The 22,703-nt window shown below is 32.8% G+C and overlaps 3 long non-coding RNA genes across 5 annotated transcripts; all 3 read right to left on the bottom strand.

Moving 5' to 3' along the window:
• Positions 1-1,179: 1,179 nt before the first annotated feature.
• Positions 1,180-4,164, bottom strand: LOC110890871. 3 transcript variants are annotated; one of them, XR_004872737.1, is made up of 4 exons: positions 4,005-4,164; positions 2,587-2,671; positions 1,581-1,741; positions 1,180-1,427 (listed from the first exon to the last, which is right to left on the bottom strand). It is a non-coding gene; the product is annotated as an uncharacterized LOC110890871 (long non-coding RNA). The 3 variants fall into 3 exon arrangements; XR_004872736.1 differs by having other exon boundaries at positions 1,581-1,736; positions 4,005-4,160; XR_002564835.2 differs by lacking the exons at positions 2,587-2,671; positions 4,005-4,164 and having other exon boundaries at positions 1,581-2,580.
• Positions 4,165-6,264: 2,100 nt separating this feature from the next.
• LOC110887251 lies at positions 6,265-7,919 on the bottom strand. Its single transcript, XR_002563179.2, has 3 exons — positions 7,746-7,919; positions 7,139-7,195; positions 6,265-6,590 (listed from the first exon to the last, which is right to left on the bottom strand). It is a non-coding gene; the product is annotated as an uncharacterized LOC110887251 (long non-coding RNA).
• A 4,444-nt stretch (positions 7,920-12,363) lies between these two features.
• On the bottom strand, positions 12,364-14,026 carry LOC118484107. The gene is made up of 3 exons (XR_004872735.1): positions 13,845-14,026; positions 13,238-13,294; positions 12,364-12,689 (listed from the first exon to the last, which is right to left on the bottom strand). It is a non-coding gene; the product is annotated as an uncharacterized LOC118484107 (long non-coding RNA).
• Positions 14,027-22,703: the final 8,677 nt, after the last annotated feature.

Here is a 22,703-nt window from a genome sequence, read left to right as displayed (position 1 = left end):
CATATGTTTCTTGTGTACTGGCCAGGTACACAATCCACGTACTAGTTTCGTGTCTTCGCGTAATCGCCACATTATGCCCGAAGAATTAAGTTTCGGCACGTGTTACATTTTTAAAAATTATTTACCATGTCGTTATCATAATTTGTTCAAAATTTTTCTTTCACTTGCTTAACCATACCATTTCATACGCCCATACGTTAGGTTTACGTACCTGGGGTCAATTTGTTTCATTACTTGCCTCGATGCCGGTCCTAGACCGCATTCACGGATCATCTCTTCCAACAATTGCGCTTACCCTTCACAAAACATTTAACACATTAGTATCATCATCATCATTAACGTTGCTTGCATCAGCCATCTACACAATGTCATGTTTACATTTAATACGGATCATAAGCTTTCAACACATCATAGTTCATTAGTCCATATTACTTATTCACATTCTTACATTTCGAGCTTCACTTCATACATTCGTCTTTTGTTTCATACCATTACGCACAACCATTTACTATCAATTTGTTCTATCCCTACACGGCTTACTTAGTCTCATAAGAACTCAATGGAATCCGTGAATCGGGCTTCCGGGATGGACGGTTAGTTAAAATTATGAAAACTTGAAATTTCAGCGGACTGAAATTATGTAAGCCGTCGGCGACGGCTAAGATGTCCGTCGGCGACGGGCTCTTAAAAAGGGCGTCGGCCAGAGTTCCCGTAAGCAGTTAGATAGGGCGTCGGCCCAAAAAGGGGCGTCGGCGACGGGTAACAACCCGTCGGCGACGGCCTCACGTTTACTAAAATCGCTGCATTCTTTGTTTTGGGCTTATTAATCGTTTTTCGGTTCGGTTCCAGCCATACGGTCCTTGAACTTCTCGTTTAACCTCCAACTTTACTTCCTGTATATATATATACATATATATAGCTTAAATATTTACATCATACTCGTATTAAACGAATACTTAAAATTTTACCTCATTAGCGACCTCGGAGCGAGCACACCTTTGCACGAGCCTTCGGTTTGAGTTCAAGCACTATTACTCTTGCTCGAATCCCTCAAACCTAGGCTCTGATACCAACTTGTTACGTCCGCGTTTGCGTCTAATAAAAGACGACTGAAGGACACTATAAATATAAAAATTTTCTTAAAAGTGTCCAACTTTTCGGAATTTTAAAATGATAATATCAATAACGCAGGTGCATTAATTTAACAAAAATTGGGCATGACCCGTCCATTAAACGAGCATACCCCTGTTTTAAACATAAACAAACTAGATACAATTCTACAATTCATTCGACGAAATACTACTAAGAACCAAAACAACAAATTTTGGACTAAAAACATTTGAACAAGCTAGCGGAAGCGTTTGGTATGACATAACATGAACACGCGCTCGCTCCGATTCTCCAAGTCGCCTGAATTGAGGATTTACCTACATTCAACAACAAAGCTTTAAAAAGTTAGTCATTTACTTATTTACTTATAAAACCGTCACTTTAGTTCCATTCGTGCATGTACTTTCATTTCTCTCACGCATTCGATTACCCAATTAAATGGGTATGACATATATTTTCAAACAACTAACCCGTTGGTAGATGATGACGACCAAACATAAAATGTTGTATAAACTAAAACGTCCATAGCATATTCTAACCGCATAAGTTACTTCAATCCGATTATCCTTTCAACATTCAACCGTTTCATTATTATATCAACACTTCGAAAGTCCGACATTCATAACCTGCACTTTCAAACATACTCAATAATAACTTGGTTAGCCAAACCCGTAATCTCAACATATTCATTTACTACATCTTCATAAAAAGGACGTCAACCATTTAAATGCATCCAATTAACTTATATTCCAAACCCAAGGGCATTATTAGTAACGCTAATTCTCAAATGCATCCAAATCATGCATTCGCACATACTTGCACACATACAAACTTACAATCATACACATCTACATACCTAATATACATTTAATCATACCTACAATCATGTATTCATACCTACGTGTTCCGTACGTATTTTTGTATACATTTACATGTAATACATGTCCAACTTCATTACATACATCTATCACATTCTTATATAAATTACATGAGGCTTAGACTTGGGTTTACAACTTATAATCGTCAAGGAAACACTCGAAATCATGTTTGGGAGGCCCGTCGTAGTTCACGGATAATATACCGAAGCCTACGGCGCATAAATCACATAAATAATATTTTTGACAGAACCTTCACCCGGTCGTGTCAGTTCACCACCCGGCCGTGTCAACTCTGCACTTTTCCTAGCCATTAATCCTTACCGAAACGGACATAACTCTCTCATTTTTCATCCGTTTTGCGTCACGTTACTTCCTATATGATTGTAATTTAATATTTTATCATGTGATCTTGAAGTCCAACATCCGAGTTAAGGAATTTCTTAAACGTATTCGGCTTGTTATTCATCTATGAATTATTCGACCCATTCGTGCATTTATCAAAATAATCTATTGATTTGACCTCAACTTCATATGAACTTAATAATTAAAACATTATATTACTTAAACAACTAAAGAAGTGATTATAGAAATCACTTACCTTGAGTACTCCAATAAGTGTATTTGTCACCTTGCCTTATCTTGACCCGTTATCCTCCTATGCTTGAGCTCTCCTTGACACGTTTCTATTATCTCATTCCATTACATCCATTCAATAGTTAGTATACGTAATCATACGCATCACTAATCACACTTCTATTCACGTGTCAATCGCTTAACGAGTTCAACATGTATCACAATACCACAATGCTAATCAATCTAACAATTTATCATTCCATCATCACAAAAGTCATACATGAGCTTCTAGCATGCATAATTATGTATTTACATCATGTTCATTATTCTTTCAAAATTCCATACTTAGAATGATAACATTTTCTAAGTTAGGCAACTTGTTTCATACATTAAACATTTCATACCATTTCTTAACACCTTGGTTTTTTACACATCCATTCTACTATTTTCTATCAACAACCCGTTTCGACCCGTTGGTGCAATCATATGCATAGACTAGTTGGTAAGTGTTTTAGACACTTAAAACAATCAAATAACTTACTAATAATTTATTAAAATCAGTAGTTCATGATTCATACAAGTGTGCATAACAATACAACTATTTTTACTTAATATTTATACTAAAAAATGTGCAGCAACTTTCTGCGCAGCAGCTGTTCACGACACATTTTAACCCATTTATCTTCTGATTCAGTTCTTCATGTTCAAATATGAAATGATCTACACTCAGAGATCTTTCTAAGCATATAAAGATCGTAAAAATCGGACATTCCTATGATTTTATATGATTTTTACAAAATCAGCACAGAAGCTGAAATGCTTCCAAACAGCTTGCTGTCAAAACGAATTTACTAACTTTTCATGTTGTTTTGACCCACTAAATCTCATAACCAGCCTCTTATGACCAAATATGAAATGTAATATGCGAAACAACCTTTTCAACGATATAAGGCTCGTTGTCTAACTCCTAATAACGAATGAGATACGGCCTTTACAAGGTGACTATCTAAGGAAGTCAAAAGTAACTATTTTACACAAACTTTGTAGGCATTTTATCAAACACTTGGCGGGTTTCGCATTTGTAAGACATTATGTACAAGTATTTATATGCTTTAACTTTCCACTTCTTGCATTCATCTAATCATCACTACTAAAATCAAATAAATTTATACCATACCCCAACTAGCTAACATAAGAATGCATCACATACTACCTAGTTCATCAACTTAGCACAAAGATTAGACATGAATGGTTCACCCATGTCACCATTCTTACTACTACTACTAGTGGGTTTCATCACAAGTGTTTAATACAACCGGATTTATGCAAAATTCATCTTCATCATGATGATTCTAACTCATTTACAGGTTCAATTTATTCAATTATCATGGATTGCTCAAACTCATCTTATCATCTAACATCATATGACATAATAAAACTTACCCTAGGTTAGGAACTCTTAGATGATTGAGAAATTGTTCATATGCAAACGAAATTCATCCAAAATCGCCTTCAATTTGTAGATTTTCTTGGTAAGATGGAGAAGAAGGGTTCTCCCCCTTCCTGCTCTCCCTGCGTCGCAACCCCCACACCCAACACTGGGTTTTCTTTTCCCCTTTTTTTATATAAATTGTCAAATTTTACATATTAAACCCCCAAGGTTACTCTTTGTTATCATTTTCATATACTTACTCAAAGTTTATAAACTTCCTTTACATTTAAAATTTAACTAATCATGTAGGACATTAAAATATCAAAATATTCTATCACACAAGTTTTGGGGTGTTACAGAACTTGATTGGATGTTGTGAGTGATGAGGGGGTGGTGAGTGATGGGCGCCCCGCCCGCCCTTAGTATACAAGGATGGATACCGACAATTGTCAAATACTATCATCGACTTTACTATGCTTCTATGCATCACTTCATCTTAATCTCTAAAATCTTGGTTTCAACTTTCGAATGTTCATGAAGATGAGCATCCTCATGTAGTCATGTTCAATATAGAAGTCAGCTTTATAGGTAGACTTTCGAAACCTGGCTTAGTATTCGTCTACCGCCTGTCGTCACAATGTATGTATCAACATTAAAATCCCCACCATTAGTTTGATAGGGTTGATTTGGTTCAATGTAGTATGCCACCAGGATACTAAGGAAGTAAGGAGCTCTTATACCATGTCATGATGCAGCACGAGGCTGCAAAGTATCATGCATCTATCACACAATGAAAATTTTAAGGGGGAAGGGCATAAATGTCATCGGGTATATTTAACATTATGATTTTTTTAGTTAAATATGATATTATACCTAGGGGCAACAATTCTTGTAGGACCCAAAACCAGGCCGAACCTGACACGAAAAAAATAACAGGTTTGGGTCGACTAACACAACCCGTTTAAAAAAATGGGTCAGGTTCGGGTTGACCCGTATTAAAAACAATCCAGGTTTAGGATGACCCATATAAAAACGGGTTGACCCGTATTAAAAAGAAGTCGGGTTTGGGATGGCCCATATAAAAATGGATTGACCCGTTAACCTGTTTAACCATTTTTGGGTAAAGGGTTACCCCGGTGAATTACTTGTTTAACCATTTAGAAAATAAAAACTTTTATAATTTTGTTTTTTCCGTTTTCATTTTACATGGTTAGTCATAATAATGTTAGTTTTGACAAACTGTATTATTTAGTTGTCACTCATACTCACCATCAAATATTCAATCATCACGAATGCTTGATTTCATATGACCTAGACCTGGCAAATAAAACCCATTTGGGTTTTTTGGGTTATTTTAAAAATGAAAATAGGTTAGGATGGGTTAAGAAATAACTAAGTATGGGTTAGGATGAGTTATATGATATTTATTTAAAATAATTCGTGTGTAAAGATGGGTATTACGCAAGGTAAATGGGTAACTCAAAAAAGAGCATCACATGCAGATTTTTAATCTTATTCAAGTGTTCGTAGATGTTGGCTTCACAAATTTTAAAAATATTTTAAAATTAATAAAAAAATTAAAAATAATTAAAATTTTCTAAAAAATCAAAAATATCAAAAAAATAAAAAATAATAATAAAAATTAAAAATATTATAAAAAATCAAAAAAATATCTAAAAAATCAAAAAAATTCTAAAAAATCAAAAAATATCTAAAAAAATCCAAAAATAAAAAAAATCCAAAAAATTCTAAAAAATAAAAAAATAATAAAAAATCAAATAAATTCTAATAAATAAAAAAATATCTAGAAATAAAAAAATCTAAAAAATACAAAAAAGTTATAAAAAATAAAAAAAATCAAAAAAATTGAAAAAATTCAAAAAAATTAACAGAATAAAAAAATACAAAAAATTCTAAAAAAAATAAAAATAATAAAAAATCAAAAAAAAATCTAAAAAAACAAAAAAAAATTCTAAAAAATCAAAAAAATTCTAAAAAAAATAAAAATCAAAAAAGTTCTAAAAAAATCAAAAAAATAATAAACAATCAAAAAAACTTATAAAAAATAAAAAAATGTAAAAAATTAAAAAATTCTAAAAAATCAAAAAATAATAAAAATTCTAAATATTCTAAAAATCATTAAAATAACAAAAATCCTAAAAATCCTAAAAATCAGAAAATACTAAAAAATCAAAAAATTAAAAAAATCCAAAAAATTCTAAAAAATCCAAAAATTGTTACGCCCACATTTTTCGTTCTTACAAAAACAACTTACAAAAGTAATTTATAGACATCAAATTACCAAACTTTGATACATAATAAAATTCTTAGGAAAATTGGGCATGACCCGTTCGTAAAACGGACGTGCCTCCCTGTTTTTAACACATAAAACTAACAACAATCTATGACCCTTTTTGACATTAAACTACCCAAGATAAAGACAACAAGTTTTTGCAAAATACGACTACTAACAAAGTTGGACAAAATAACAAGTCATGGACCATAAAGACGAACAAAACTAGCGGAAGCATTTGGTATATCATAGCATGGGCCCGTGCTCGCTCCAAATCTCCAAATCGCCTAGAGTGAAGTTTTACCTACATTAACAACCAAATTTTAAAGGTTAGTTGTCACACATATTAAATCATAATTCTTTCGTTTTAGCTCCATCCATACAAGAACTTTCATTCTTTTTACGCATTCGACTACCCAAGTAATTGGGTTTAGCATAAACACTCTCATTGAGAGTTAAGCATACATATTCAACCCGTTTAATTGGGTTTGATTGCTTTCAACATAATTCTTTCCTTTCCATCCGTATAACGGATTAAACTTCAAGCATTTATCATAGCATTCATGACCACCCGTTTAAAACGGGTAGTAGCTTATTCTTACTCAACTTGTTCAACTAGAACTTGTCGACTTGCATAGCTTATCATACCCTTTGTTAGCATAACCAAATCCACAAAGGATTTGCTATTTCGCATCCACTACAACATAACTTCTAAAACCTTTTTCGAGATAAACTCTTACATCTAACCAATCTTTATCCATAAAGAAATTGCACGAATTGTATTATCAAATAATATCATTCAATATCATCGTAAATCTACTAGTAGAGTAAATAAAGTTCAAAAGAACTTACCGCGATCTTGAGATACTTATGCCTTCGAGTGACTTGCGCCTTCTTCCTTCTTCGTGCCTATAGGTCATAATCCCACACTTTAGCTTTCAAAAACATTACTTTTACATTCCTTATAGTTCATTATGGTGTCTACTAATCACATACGCCATTATCATAAAGGAGTTACATCGACTTAACAAGTATTCATGTAAAAACCCTAACTAAACTTACTTAGGCATTTCATCGAACACATTGCGTGCGTACCATCTACAAGGCATAGTGTACAAGTATATTATACATAATCTTACTAGTTCATATCAAAATCATGAAATTCAACAAATTTTCACATAACCTTCATCCTAAATCAGATCCTTATAATAATAATCTACAACACCTAACTTCTTATATCATAACCATACTCAATTTAACACATTTAGCATCATCATCTTCATAGCATTACTACTACAAGTGGGTTTTTACCAAAATCTTTCAAATAACCTAAAAATCAACATGATTCTTATCCTAGAAGGTAACCCCAACTCAGATTTCTCACATTTAGGCACAAAATTTCGAGATTGGGTTAAACCCCTCATTCTACAAATTATCAAATTCAGAAAATTGAACTTACCATATCACTATGTATGTATAGATAATCGAAGAACTTGAGACATGCAACAGATTAGACTTGAATTCCTTGGTCAATTGAGGGAGTTAGCAAGAACAAGGGTTTTTCACCTTGCTCCCCTTGTTCGATCGATCCCAGGTACGCACCAGAAGGTGTGTTTTGGGTTAAAACCCTAATAACCCCTTTTTAATTATGAATTATCATATTAACCCCTCCTAAATAGAAAAGTATTTAATTTAAGCATCTTTCCATGATTTCCAACTATGTTATATTACAATTCAGCCCCTCTAATTCCTTTATTGTCATTTTGCATTTTAGTCATTCCTTTTTAAATCTTTCCCTTATTTTTAAACAATTTATCTTGAAATTTTGGGGTGTTACAAGTCTACCCCCCTTAAAAGAGGTTTCGTCCCCGAAACCTTTCTCATTCTAACTAGATCAGTTCTACTCTTACTTTTTCATCTATTCATTCACGATGCTTAATATAACATAGATGCATTCGGGATCTTGGCAAGAGTTTCATTCATGCATAAACGTATTTGTACGCATTGTCCCTCTGTTCTTAAATCAGGTTAAATAAAATACTTTCATAATCTCATATAAATGAGAATCTGATCCAGAGCTCTTATTAGTGTCGTTTTCATTTTATAATGCTAGCTCCTATCATACATCATCACCAGCATTTCGTTCACTGAAATTTATTCCAATGTACACTATTGGTCGTACAAGCTTATGTTTACGGTTTGTTTCTGTCTTCCTAATTAAGCGTAACATATTCCTACATTTACTAATACAAATAAATCGATTTATTTCATTCCACTCATGAATCATGCACGATATAACTCATTATTGTAATCATGGGCAAACCCCATTATCCCATTACTAACGTTATTCTAATTACTTTCTTATTCATTATGAGGGCTTATCATATCATTGTACGTATACTATAAACATTTTATGACTTAGTGGTACTAATACAAAGCTAGCCACTTCCTAATTACTTTTTCATACTTAATATGAGTATAAAGCATCATTCTACGGTTACTATCGTCACTTGAACTACTTACAAGTTTTGAGTTTAGCCTCAAATTTAATCATTCGCACCCTTTATTATTAGCTCCTTACATAATCTACTTATGATAACGACTAGGTATGTTGTGTATGAGCACCCTACGAGCGTTTAACCAATTCAGCTCGAACTTTCATTTAAGGCCTTTAGATATCCTTCTTAGTGACATTCATACCTTATCACGCTGACCATTACAGGTCGATCATTGTATACCATACTTATTCTACCATTCATTTTGTTCATACTTACAATTTAATCTACGGGTTCTTAATCATTACTCAAGATTTAAACATTCTACTAACCTCGCCTTCAATGCATAAGTCGGTTATCCGTGTGCCGGATCGATCCGTTTCTTTATAGGTACCTTCCGTACCAAAATTGGTCCCATTTATTCATGAAGTATGTTTTCACTCGTGGGCATCCTCCTACTAGCTTCATACTATCATTTCACTAAGAATTCCATCATATATATCCATAATTAAGTAATTAGCACATAACCTCTCGTAATTGTATCCTACAGGGTGTTTGTTCGCCTATTTTATCTTTCTAAATTTTCTTACGTACATACTAAACATATCATACATTCCATTTCTTACATACAATCCCTTCTTTTTATTGGTTATTTCTCCAACTTTCGCAGTTTGACCTTTCAAGGTCAGACTAACACCCCCTCACCTATTGTGGTTGCATCGAGGTACACGTTCGTACCATATACTTGCATAATTGCAAGGACTTCATTTATTTCGTTTGACTTTTCAGAAGTCTAATTGTAAATGCATCCTTACATATGGGTATCAGTTATCCTATTCTGACACATCATTCTTTAGTCGAGCCCTAAGCTCTCATAAAAAAAATATGATCTTTCTATACGCACCTGGTGCGGGTCAAAACCCTTGACTCGTTATTTATACCTTGCGGCGATTAATGCTTTCCAAACTGTGACAATGCATGCCCATACATTATGCTCACCTAAAAATAATAAACTTAACAATCCGAACATTAAATACCGGGTTCAAACGGCGATCGCCATTTGACCCGTATAACTTATTTGAGTTTGGTACTTACTTTTTATTCTCACTCGTTCAATCCGTTTTCACTTACGGATTCGAACTTTTAAACTTATTACCTTTCATTCTTACCAGTTTGAATTCGTTTCTCGGATTCTAGCATTTTCATCTGTACTTTTCTTTCTTCTACAATTTGACCATTTAAAATTAATTACACTTAGTACTTATTGTATATAAGTATCGTTGTACGCGTTGTACTTAATTTCAATTCGAACATATTTACCAAAATGTCTTTAGCTAACATCCCAACTAATATTCTTTCCATACCTTTCATCAACACTGCCAAGTTTTCATTCCTGCCTTAAAACTTTTCAACCAAAATTTATGACCGATTTATCCTTATAATGAGGTCTTATCGGTTTAACCTTATGCCAACAATTTCAACGAAACATACCATAACATTTCTAATTTATTTACGCATTTCACTTTGATTTCGAATATGTAAACATATATACACCTTCATGTAGATAAATTTGAAGTGATTGCAAGATCACTTACCTTTAGTGTTCACATTCATGTTTGCCTCATCGTTTCCTCCTACCCTGTTTGCCATCCATACTTGAATCAACTGATGAGATTTCCATCCTTACATATTATTACATTCGTAACATTATTAGCTTATGTGAGCATACATACAACTAATCATTTTCTTTCTATTCACATGTTAATTGACTTTCGTTAGTCAAATTTCGTATAACGAGACATTTGTTAATAGCTACCTTACTTCAAATCCATACTACTAATCTATCATCAAGCATAACACGTAAATCACTTAATACCTAATACATTAACTCTTTACTTTAGCATTTGTGTATGATGACCATTTCATGATATCCCTATACTGTTGACTTTTAGATAGTCGACTGTCTTGCGTACACACTTCAAACTTTTGAACAGGTAATCATCTAAATATGATAAACCGTAATATTAATATTCTTCATATTTCATGCATACAATTTACGTAATCCTTCAAACAATACACATATATGCATTCACTTTCACGTACTTTCACATGCTAATGGCTAATGCTTCATGATTCTACAAATAGCAAATTTCATTCGAAGCAACTATATAACATAATTTCAACATATCCTTTACTAATAAGCTCGTATGATTCACTTTTAGCACATATTCGCCTCTTTATCATACTAAAGCAAATCATTATATACGCATAAGTATCACACCATCCCAAACACGGGGTACTAACCTCTAATGCATAATTCTGATCAAAGCATACATTTATCCGAATTCTCATACGAATTCCATCTAACTCACATTCTTCAATTCATTTTCACCATTAATCTCATCATTCATCATTTTTTTTTCTTTTTTTTTTTTTGTTTATTTATTAACAATTCAGGTTCCTTCACATATTCAAGTACTTTAGTCTACATTTACTTCCTTCATTATTCATTATCATACGTTTCCAACTTCATTTTATACATTCGTCATCCATTTCATGCCATTCCATACGTTACATTCGACTTTTCTAAATTTTACTTATCGCTAATGGTCTACGTAACTTTACATAACTTATTATATCTTCTAATAACTTGACAAGAACATAAAACGGGCATTTCTGAGAAGTACGGGAACTTAAATTATAATTCACAAGCTTTCAATATAACACATAATTCAACCTTTGATTACAACGTTTGTAATCATGCATTTCAAGTTTCTAATTCTCTACGTTCCATCATTTATTTCGTGTCGTTCTTTTTCACACCATTACATGCCTTTCATTATATAATGGTTCATTAGTCTGCATTTACTTAATTCACATTCTTACATTTCAATTTTTGATCTTTTAAATTTCATAACTCTTATCTTGTCATTTGATTCATCACTTTCGACTCTTTCGAATCCATTCCATCGTAACCACTAATTGTGGTTACATACATCTATTAGGCCTTATATGGACCCTACATAATCATTAAATAGGCTTTCGGATAACCCGGTAACTCTAAATGTGAAAAACAAATTTTTTCAGCAGATTGCCTTTACACAACCCGTCGGCAACGCCCAAGGACCCCGTCGGCGACGGGCCCTGTAAAGTGGCGTCGGCCACACTTCCCGTAAGCAGTCGAATAAGGCGTCGGCTCAAAATAGGGGGGCGTCGGCGACGGCCAGAAGCCCGTCGGCGACGGCCTCCCGTTTGCTGAATTCGCTGCAGACTTGTTTTAGGCCTTTTTTAATCATTTCTCGGGTCGGTTCCAGCCCTACGGTTCCTAGAACTTCCCGTTTCACCTCCCATTATTACTCCTCCACATACTTAACTTAAACATTTACATCGTAAGCACACTATACATACTTAAATTTACCGAAACTTAAAATTTTTTTACCTCATTGGCGATCTTGGAGCGAGCACACTTTCGAGCGAGCCGTCAGTTTGAGTTCAAGCACTACTACTTGTGCTCGAATCCCTCAAACCTAGGCTCTGATACCAACTTGTTACGCCCACATTTTTCGTTCTTACAAAAACAACTTACAAAAGTAATTTATAGACATCAAATTACCAAACTTTGATACATAATAAAATTCTTAGGAAAATTGGGCATGACCCGTTCGTAAAACGGACGTGCCTCCCTGTTTTTAACACATAAAACTAACAACAATCTATGACCCTTTTTGACATTAAACTACCCAAGATAAAGACAACAAGTTTTTGCAAAATACGACTACTAACAAAGTTGGACAAAATAACAAGTCATGGACCATAAAGACGAACAAAACTAGCGGAAGCATTTGGTATATCATAGCATGGGCCCGTGCTCGCTCCAAATCTCCAAATCGCCTAGAGTGAAGTTTTACCTACATTAACAACCAAATTTTAAAGGTTAGTTGTCACACATATTAAATCATAATTCTTTCGTTTTAGCTCCATCCATACAAGAACTTTCATTCTTTTTACGCATTCGACTACCCAAGTAATTGGGTTTAGCATAAACACTCTCATTGAGAGTTAAGCATACATATTCAACCCGTTTAATTGGGTTTGATTGCTTTCAACATAATTCTTTCCTTTCCATCCGTATAACGGATTAAACTTCAAGCATTTATCATAGCATTCATGACCACCCGTTTAAAACGGGTAGTAGCTTATTCTTACTCAACTTGTTCAACTAGAACTTGTCGACTTGCATAGCTTATCATACCCTTTGTTAGCATAACCAAATCCACAAAGGATTTGCTATTTCGCATCCACTACAACATAACTTCTAAAACCTTTTTCGAGATAAACTCTTACATCTAACCAATCTTTATCCATAAAGAAATTGCACGAATTGTATTATCAAATAATATCATTCAATATCATCGTAAATCTACTAGTAGAGTAAATAAAGTTCAAAAGAACTTACCGCGATCTTGAGATACTTATGCCTTCGAGTGACTTGCGTCTTCTTCCTTCTTCGTGCCTATAGGTCATAATCCCACACTTTAGCTTTCAAAAACATTACTTTTACATTCCTTATAGTTCATTATGGTGTCTACTAATCACATACGCCATTATCATAAAGGAGTTACATCGACTTAACAAGTATTCATGTAAAAACCCTAACTAAACTTACTTAGGCATTTCATCGAACACATTGCGTGCGTACCATCTACAAGGCATAGTGTACAAGTATATTATACATAATCTTACTAGTTCATATCAAAATCATGAAATTCAACAAATTTTCACATAACCTTCATCCTAAATCAGATCCTTATAATAATAATCTACAACACCTAACTTCTTATATCATAACCATACTCAATTTAACACATTTAGCATCATCATCTTCATAGCATTACTACTACAAGTGGGTTTTTACCAAAATCTTTCAAATAACCTAAAAATCAACATGATTCTTATCCTAGAAGGTAACCCCAACTCAGATTTCTCACATTTAGGCACAAAATTTCGAGATTGGGTTAAACCCCTCATTCTACAAATTATCAAATTCAGAAAATTGAACTTACCATATCACTATGTATGTATAGATAATCGAAGAACTTGAGACATGCAACAGATTAGACTTGAATTCCTTGGTCAATTGAGGGAGTTAGCAAGAACAAGGGTTTTTCACCTTGCTCCCCTTGTTCGATCGATCCCAGGTACGCACCAGAAGGTGTGTTTTGGGTTAAAACCCTAATAACCCCTTTTTAATTATGAATTATCATATTAACCCCTCCTAAATAGAAAAGTATTTAATTTAAGCATCTTTCCATGATTTCCAACTATGTTATATTACAATTCAGCCCCTCTAATTCCTTTATTGTCATTTTGCATTTTAGTCATTCCTTTTTAAATCTTTCCCTTATTTTTAAACAATTTATCTTGAAATTTTGGGGTGTTACAAAAATTCTAGAAAAAGTTTTTAGGATTTTTAAGAATTTTTTTTGTTTTTTTAGAATATTTTATGATATTTTGGATTTTTAGATTTTTTTTGGAATTTTTAGAATTTTTTTGATTTTTTAGAATTTTTGATTTTTTAGAACTTTTTTGATTTTTTTAGCATTTCTTTGATTTTTTATTTTCTTTTAAATTTTTTGAATTTTTTTGATTTTTTAGAATTTTTGAGATTTTTTTATTATTTTTTATTATTTTTTGATTTTTTTTAAATTTTTAGATTTTTGTTGGATTTTTTAGAATTTTTTAGAATTTTTTTTTGTTTTTTAGAACATTTTTTATTTTTTAGAATTTTTTGAATTTTTTATTATTTTTTTTGATTTTTTAGATTTTTTTTTATTTTTTAATTTTTTTCATATTTTAAAATTTTTGGAATTTTTAGAATATTTTTTATTTTTTATAAATTTTTTGGATTTTTTAGAAAATTTTGGATTTTTTATTATTTTTTATTTTTTAGAAATTTTTAGATTTTTTTTAATTTTTTTATTATTCTTATTATTTTTTTTGATTATTTAGAGTTTTTTTGATTTTTTTAGAATTTTTTGATTTTTTATTATTATTTTTCATTTTTTTTCATTTTTTTGATTTTTTAGAATTTTTTGTATTTTTTATTAATTTTTTTTAGATTTTTTTTATTTTTTAGAATTTTTTTATATTTTAGAATATTTAGAATTTTATTATTAGTTTTTTTATTTTTTATAATTTTTGGATTTTTTAGAAATTTTTGGATTTTTTAGAATTTTTTATCACGTCCAAATTTATTTTGACAAAAACTCATCTTGACCCAAACCTATTCTAATTCAATTTTTAATAAACCCATCCTATTCCAAACCTATACCCATCCTAACCCATTACCCAAACCTACCCAACCCACCCATTTTGCCACTCCTAATATGACCATGTTCATCTTCAGCCCTATGCACCTTCATTGTGTGATAATATATTGCAGTATTTTTTCAAGATATGGAATTTGTGGGGTTCAAGTTGAACCGTTTAACTGAACAATCGCCAAGCGATATATTGGCTCGAAAGACCTGTACTTGCTTGTGCAATTCTATCAAAAAGCTACAGGTACGTTTTTATAGTATTTTTCTTTTTCAAATTTATATTTTATGTAAGGCTAGGCGGGGCGGTCCGTGATGGACGCCCGACCACGAGTTATAACATCACGAACACCGCCGCCCCCTATTTTTCACGCGTTATATTTTAAACGCGTTGAATCGGTCACGCTTTGAAAGTTTATTGTTTTGAAGAGATTGTTTTCGTCGTTTATGTAAGTGAATTAATAGAACTTTGATGAAAAGTGCAAATTAGCCCCTCAACTTTTGTTAGCTATTTTTAAATAGCTATTTTCTATCACTAGTGACCACCCCCACTACATTTCTATCACTAGTGATAGAATATTGGGTGATGACATGGCATGAGTTGATTGGATATTGGGAGTGATAGAATTGTATCACTAGTGACCACCCCTCCTCCCCTAACTGACTCTATGTTATAATAGAGAGAACCATAAAACTTAGCAAAAAGTTCGATAAACACCTTCAAAGATTCAATTTTTTTTTGATAGAAACCCGTAATTAAATAGTGATCTATTTATATAAAATTCTCAAAAATTTTGATGGTATTTGTTAAGGGTGTCAATTTCTGGACATACCTTGATTACAACCCGTTAGCCCATTTGACTCGTTTAGATAAAGGTATTAAACATTCTTGTTCGGTTTACACGATTTGAAGTGTGTGTGTTAGGGTTGATAGATTTGACATGAATAAATATATGGGTTGTGTTCGGGTTCAACAAATCAATCCGCCAACAAGACAATATTGACATTGATTTTGATATTCGTGATTAAGAATTCCATCCATATTTATTATGCGGGACTCAAGCCGGTAATTAACTTAATGAAAGATCTAATCAAAGATCTAATCAGCTTCCTACAATACAAATCAAGAGCAATTGAATCATACAACAAAACCCAACTGAAGAACATAGTCTCTAAAGAACCCTATCTCATTTTTTCAAAGGCACTTCTATACTTGTATCCAAACATGGTATCTAACATTACCGCGCTATGGCAAACATACACCCCTCGTCTAAACCTTGCGATATTTGCTAAATCAAGACAACTTTTTGGGTCGTGCTCTGCAATTTGCCGATTTTAAAAGCGCGTTTGGCAAGCTGAAGCTTGTTAGAAGCGCTCGTGCATGGGCTTCATCGTTGTAGCATGCGAATCGATTTTTTTTTTGTTAGTGTTTTTTAACATGAAATGTTATGTAATTTTGGGATTTCGGTTTAGTGAAGGTAGGAGTATTTGTAAATCTGATGTGTTTTCTGTATATCATGTAATCATGTATTAACGACTAACAAGTTGCTCAGTAACGGAGAAGTCAATAGTACATGTAAAGACGAACAAATGAGAACGAAACATCATATAACAGAAACTTACGGTGCTGATTAACAAAACTCCGTTTAATTGCTGAAATTCAGACGACGGGTGATCTGCAAGTGATTACAAATGAATCAATGCATCAATAAACGGTAAATCAAAATGTTACGAATACCAAAAAATAAATCTGACCAATTGAGGTTAGCTTGGTGCTGTGCAATGAAGAAGGAAGAAGATGATGCGACAATTACATGGCAAAAGAAGAAATTTAGACTATATTATTACTCAAAAAATTCACATATTAGTTTTTCTGCAATTGCTCTACACCAAACATAAAACTTGGAGGCATGTGAAATCACCTCGATGTCCATGACAACAACACCTTTTTAAAAAACAAAGTGAAACTGATTGTAAGATTAAAACATTCAATGACTTACAGTACATGGGTACGACTGATCTCAATCATGCACTAAAATTCCTCTACTCATCTGAGATTGTCTTCCGCTCCACCATCTTAATTCGTCTCTCCCTAACTTCAATTGTAAAGAAAAGGGCAAAAATCAAATACATGACTAAAAGAACCTTATTGAAAGTGGGACTGTAAATGAGTACCATACCGAATAACAAAAAGCGATGAAGCCTAAACTTTTAGGGTGGTATCACCTATTAACAGACCTGAAAACAAAATCAGTTTCTAAACAATGACTTCATGAAACTGAAAATCCTTAAAGTAAACACAAATTAAGTAACAACCAACCTTAATTCACAAGCCTGCAAATATAAACTTGCCACATGAATAATGAAGTGGAACTTGCTGCAAGAATAATAAAGTGTGAAAACAATCTCAAAAACTCCTCTGTAATTGAGTAGTAAAGCTACTCAATTTAGTTAATTACATAAACAATCCAACAATGAATTTACCGTCCTTCTCCTTCTCCTTTACATTTCCATCTCCCCAACAACCATCCGACAGAGGTTACTTCTAATCAACAAAGTCTATAAAATAATAATAATAATAATAATAATAATAATAATAATAATAATAATAATAAGCATAAAATCTATATATTCTTCTTGGATTGCTGGAATAATAGCGTGAAAGTTGGAATAAAAACAGAGGATCAAGAAACATAGAAGCATCCAACATTACTAACATGGGTGAATAAACCAACAAAACAGATTGTGAAAAACAAAAACTACAAACATATCAAAATCACTCTACTCGTAATCACATGGTACAACAATGTAAGCATCTGAATAAATAATAACAAATGAAAGACAAAATCAAAAGCTATAAACAAAGTTATTCATGTATATATATATACACACACGATAATAAAAACATTATTATAACATACCAGTGTCACCGATTAACAGGAGCTTGTACAAAAGGGTTCATCGTGTACGATAAGAAACCCTAGGAGAGCTTCTTCTTCTTCTTCTTCTTCTTCTTCTTCTGAGTGTACAAAAGGGTTCATCGTGTTCAGGATGAGAAAATAGATAAAACCAAATAAAATTTCTGAATGAGAAAATAGATCTTACATGAATATTCTGTTGTTCAACTACTCGACGGTACATGATTTAGGATTTCAAACGCAGATGTATCCAATAGAAGTAACCTCTGGTTGACGTTGTTGAAGAGATGGAAATGTGAAGAAGGAGAATGATGAACTTCAGAAAGAAAGGGGATCTTGTATGGAAAGGTGAAGGAGAGGAATGAAGTAGGGGTTGTGAAAAAGTGAGAATAAAGGAGAGTGGTACTGTTGGGCGGGAAAATGGAAAAAAGGATGCCCTAATCTACTGACACGTGGCCCAAATAACTTTCATTTATTATATATATATATATATATATATATATATATATATATATATATATATAGGGTAAGGATCATTACAGAACACTAATTAATGCGAGAACAAAAAGAACAACTCTAAATCAATAAATTTTGGGATTTTTGGTTCATATTTCTTAAATTTTATGTTTCTTACATTCATATGTGTATTATATATACATAAAAAGTCATATATTTTTCCCTGCACATAGTCTACATACATGTAGGTAATTTAGCCTACACATAACCTACATGTGTGTAGGTTATTTAAAAACTTAGGATTTTTCATATTTTGTTTTAAATTCTAGTGTGAGAAACAATAAATCTTACATTTACAACATTTTCATTTACTTTTTAAGTTTTTAGGATTGAAAAACTAAGTGATTCATTTTGTTCTGTGTGTTCTCGCAATATTTAGTGTTCTGTGTAGAACCTTCCCCTATATATATATATATATATATATATATATATATATATATAATGACAGTGTTTGACCATTAGCAATCCGTACATTCCCAAAGTTACCAACCTTTAGATTCACTATTGTCTCCCTACTGTGCATGGCGTTAATACGAAGATCGAAAATCCATAACCCAAGAGTCCAATCTACTTTATATACCGTGACCAATGCATCTTCAATGTACTTGGTATTTAATAGATTTTTCCTATTTCTTATTTAGGCATTGACTCTTTACATGTCCAATTTCTTTGCAGCTCTAGCACGTCACAACCTTCCAAGCTTTGTCCCGACTCCCACTGCTATATTCTCTACCTGATCTTGTTAGGTATCGGATCAGAGTAGGTGCACACGGAAGCGAACAAACAAACACACACACACACTTAATAACAAAAAATAAAAAAAAACATGATAATTTATATGGTTCGGTCAAGGTGACCTACGTCCACAGATTGCAACTATGTATAACTTTTATTAAGTGTACAAAGAATACAATTACATCATGGGTATATATAAGCCTGGATTAGAATTATTAACTTAGTCAACATGAAACTCAATAATGGGCCCTTAGTTAATAATTAGAATCGGCCCAATCGATCTCTTCTTAACTATCCACTTTGAACCCAAAAGCGCAAAGCTTTTCCTAAAGTTAAGGATTCAAATTTAAAGATATGGATTCAAGTTTAAATTTTAGGTTTAAAATTTGAGAACCATGTTACTTTTAAACAGATAAATTAATTTTTTTTTCTTTCTGAATTTCTAGAAGGTATAAAGATCTCTCACTTGACACATGTGAGTGAAAAGGCGAAAGAAGAGTAAATTTCAAATTTTGTTATTTATCTTTATACATATTTTCAGGCGCTGTCCTTTATGTTTAAAATTGACGGGTTTTGTACTTTATGTTTTCAAATCTTGCACGTTATGTTCTTTAACACTAACTCAGTTAGATTTGTTTGTTAAATTGGATCATGTGACTTGCACAAGAAGGCATAATTGTCTTTTTACCATTACAGGGACTACTTTACAAATATTTTATATCGAGGGACTATTGTATATAAGAAAAAAAGGAATATATAAATAAAAATCTCTCTCCCTCTCTCACACTGTCACACCCCGAATTCCACGTGTCACCGGTGGGCCCGGTGTGGGGTACAGTGACGTAGTTGGCATCGTCATAGACAATCAGCACAATATAATAATGCACAGCGGAAGCAGAATAGAAACATTTCAACTTTTAAATAAAGTGTAATAATAAATATCACAGTAGTTGAAATGGATCCACAGGCGGATCAAATAAAACTAGAAATAAATAGTTCAACAGATAAATGTCGTCCGAGTTTGCGAGACTATGTGGACGCTCTCTAGGAAACAGCCAGCCTATTTCCGTATAGTACCTGCACTTAATCTTTTGGGAAAAATACGTCAGTTTACACTGGTAAATACAAATCGACTGACTCATTTTGAGAATGATTGAAAATTGATTTAAATGCACAAGGCATAAATAATTTTTATTAACTTGGGATAATTATATAATATAAACTTGTGAACGATTTACATGCACTTATATCTCTGGTGGCCCGGGATCTACTGTCCGGGCTAGAGATTTAATTGACACACCACATTAAAGAGTTATACACGACGAGTGTACGCCTACACCCCGTGCTCTGGTCGTGGCCATCTCGTAAGATAATGCCAAGGATATCCGGGACACGGTCAACAACCCCCCAAAGCCTTTTAAGTAAGACAAAACTGTTTAAACGAAGTCGCACAAGCTATTCAAGACTGAACACCTATAAGGAGCAGGACTTGTGCGCCCGATCAAGCGGTATTTTAAATACCGTACCCCAAGCCCGTATAGGGAAAATAAGTCAAAATGTATTTACCTGAGCAAGTATAAGTCACAAACGATAAGTGGTGGTAGCTTTTACCGGGCTTCCTAATCTGGAACAAAGGTTTATAATTAACCTATTAGATTCCTAACGGCCTTTTATTTAAGCTTAAGCTTTGACCGGTTAGTTTTAGGAATGATACGGTTTACGCACGATTAAGCGAAAGACCGGATAGAATGTGATTTAGACCCGACAAGTTTGAATACTTGTATAATATGGGTATACTAAATACATTCTGGATTTTGAAGTAAAAATGATATCGTTTGACCCGTGTTGGTCAATTTACGCAAACTAGTTACGTAAACCGAACCGAACGCGAAAAGGGCGATACGGGTAGCCAAAAGATTCAAATGCAAGTTCCCTGAGTTAATATGCTTAGAATATGATATTATATCAGTAAGTTATGTGCTATATTGCCCGGGATAATTTTAAACTCAATTTATGCCTTAGAAGGGCATTTTGGTCATTTAAAATATAATAAAAGGATAAAATTTGAAATCTGAGTTTCGGGTCTGGTTCATACAGTAAATATACTTAATATAACATATTATATCAGTAGGGTATGACCCATATGTCAAATATATCATTTAAAACCAAACTATGCACCGTAGGGGTAATTTAGTAATTTCACAAGGGCTAAAAACGCCAAAACTGGAAACCTGAGTTCAAAATATTATACTTACTGTTATTATATGAAAATATGTAATTTACATCAGTAGGTATAGGTCTTACATGTTTAAAACGAGTATAACGCTTTACTATGCGTTAAAACGCTAAAAATACGATTTAAGGGCGTTTTCGGGTTTTCACAGTAAATCTGAGATTTTTATATTTCCAGAATACTTAAAATAATTTATTCATCATATAAAATCAGTAGAAAAAGGTTTCGGGTCAAAAGGATGTGTAAAACTCATTTTATGGCTAAAACGGTCAAAACCGACATAAGCCGAAATGACTAGGTGATCTAGGATCCGTTCAGCCAAAAATTATTTAAAAATCATCAAAATTCCCAGAATATTATATATAATCAGTTGGTAAAAGGTTTTGTACCAAAACGTGGCCAGAAACGGGTTCTACGCAAAAAGGACCGTTTATGTAAATTTATAATATAGTTTTACGCTAATGGCCATAACTCACAATCTGGACCACCAACTGATCCGAAACTTTCGGTGCAAGTTTATATAATAAAAATAAAGATTTCTATCCTTTCACTTTTCCAAAAATCCCGTTTTAAATCAAAAAGGGCAAAATAGTCAACTTTATGCATAAACCGGAAACATGCATTCGAATAGGCTAAACATGGACTCAATCAAAGAAAATTCCAGAAAGTTTAACTACAATAAAAAAATAGTCAAAAATGCTATCCAATACAGATCTCGAACATGCATGTACGAATCCGAATCGATAGTCTACGAAATAACCGTTTTACAAGACTTTCGGTTCCGATTCGTGGCTATACTATAGATTGTCGAGTTGATGATGATTAGAACACATTCTTATATGTTACAAGTTATTTTTAATGATCAATCAGGTTGCATGTCATCTATATCATTAATCATGTCATTTTTCACAAAAATCGCTTCTGTTGACTTTTTAGAAATAGGTTTGACTCGACATTAAGCATGCATGTGGTGGGAATCAGTTAGTGACCTTTAGAGGGTTTGTTTCCCACATAAATACCAATCTATAACAAGTTTCAATTCGAGAAATTACTGAAAGAAATCCGTTTGATCAGAAAGTCAAAGGTTATGAACACCCAGTTTGACTTTTACTAATAATCACAACAAGAATGGATTAGAGAACGAATTGAATGCTTACAAGAGTCCTATAGATGTTAAATGATCACTAGGAGTCGGCCTTGATC

The sequence above is a fragment of the Helianthus annuus genome, chromosome 11 (genome assembly GCF_002127325.2).
Source record: "Helianthus annuus cultivar XRQ/B chromosome 11, HanXRQr2.0-SUNRISE, whole genome shotgun sequence".
Lineage (NCBI taxonomy): Eukaryota > Viridiplantae > Streptophyta > Magnoliopsida > Asterales > Asteraceae > Helianthus > Helianthus annuus.
The sequence above is the reverse complement of the archived record's forward strand: the minus strand, read 5'-3'. Positions and strand labels throughout refer to the sequence as shown.